We start from the raw sequence: 1561 nt of genomic DNA, 5'->3' as shown, positions 1-1561 counted from the left end.
CATGCGAACCATCCCAATTTCTCGGCGAACCTCCACACCCCCTTGCCCAGCCAAATCCGACAAACTTCAAACTCGCCTCGCCTGCTGCGGCTCGTTCTTGGCCAGGCCTTGTCGGCATCCCAGGGCCTCGCTTCGTTTGCTCCGGCGCTGTCGTCGACGACGACGGTGCTCCGCTAAATATCAAATTTAGACCAGTTTAGCTACATCTCAGTCAGCTGAATTTTCGATTTCGGGTCAATCAATTTTGAATGAAGGAAAGAGAAGGAAGTGCCTCGCCAGAGAAGGAAGGGGCTCGCCGTCATCATCTCATTATCTATCTTAGGGTTCAGGGTGGGGCGGTGGTGGACGGCAGTGGTGGGGGCGGTGGTGTGGCGATGGTGTGGTTTTGTCGGGGAAGGAAACTAGATGGGGGCAGTGCTAGAGGGATGGCCGGGGGCGACGACAAGCATGGCGCCCGGAAGAGGTTGAGGGGAGTGATGAGGATACAGACCTAGGGTAGGGTCACAGGCCTGTCCTATACGACCTACCTAAGGTCACTACCCTAGAAGCAAATAAGCTCAAGAGACAACAAAGGGTACCCAGTAAAGGTGTCGAGTGCAATCCACTCGACCAAAGAACTACTCGGATACCCCTCTTTCCCGAAGTCACACGACCAGCCAACCACTCGACCATACAGGAAACCACTCGACCTATTGAAGACCAGAAGTCACTCAGAACAGCAACGGGCAAGTATTCACTCCGTAGCCTTTAAGGTCATTAAGGGCACTTAAGGCTGGCGTTACCAGTAACACCTCAATTTTTATGTACATTCAACCCTCTGTAACGGGAGATGGCTGGGGTCCTGGCGAACTCTATATAAGCCACCCTCCTTCTCTGGGACAAGGGTTCGCACCCCCTGTAACACCACACGCATATAATTCAATCGACCGCCTCCGGGCACCGAGACGTAGGGCTTTTACTTCCACCATGAAGGGCCTGGACTCGTAAATCTTGTGTGTACAACTTCACCATAGCTGAGATCTTGCCTCCTCATACCACCCCCATTCTACTGTCAGTCTTAAAACCACGACAGTTGGCGCCCACCATGGGGCCGGTGTCTTAGCGATTTTTTTGGTGAAGTTGCGATTTTTCTGATCCCTATCGTCATGGTTTCCGGCGCTGGATTGACTGAGGGCCACGAGATCCATCTCGGCGCGCTCGTCTTCGTCGCCGATGACTCCGCTTGGCTTCAGGAAGCTCCCCTTGACATTGAGGCGCTCCCCGTCCGAGGGGCGACGCACTTTCGCGCGTGCGTATGTGGCGTCCTTCTCCGGCAGCCGTTGACCCAGTATCGGTCGGCTCCCATGGTTTCCTCTCTCCCCGCTGTTTGCCGTCACAGGCGATCCGGTGGTCGCGGCTTCAGCGGTGGGTGAAACATGCGGTGGCTCGTCATTCGGCCACCCATCAAGTCGCGGCAATCGAGCCTGACGAAACTCTCTACGGCCTGTTCGACCTGTTGACTGGTTCCATCGAGACCGCATCTGAGTGCGATAGCAGCGACCCTGCAGCTGAAGTCTTTATG

The sequence above is a fragment of the Triticum dicoccoides genome, chromosome 2B, assembly GCF_002162155.2.
Source record: "Triticum dicoccoides isolate Atlit2015 ecotype Zavitan chromosome 2B, WEW_v2.0, whole genome shotgun sequence".
Classification (NCBI taxonomy): Eukaryota; Viridiplantae; Streptophyta; class Magnoliopsida; order Poales; family Poaceae; genus Triticum; species Triticum dicoccoides.
The sequence above is the reverse complement of the archived record's forward strand: the minus strand, read 5'-3'. Positions refer to the sequence as shown.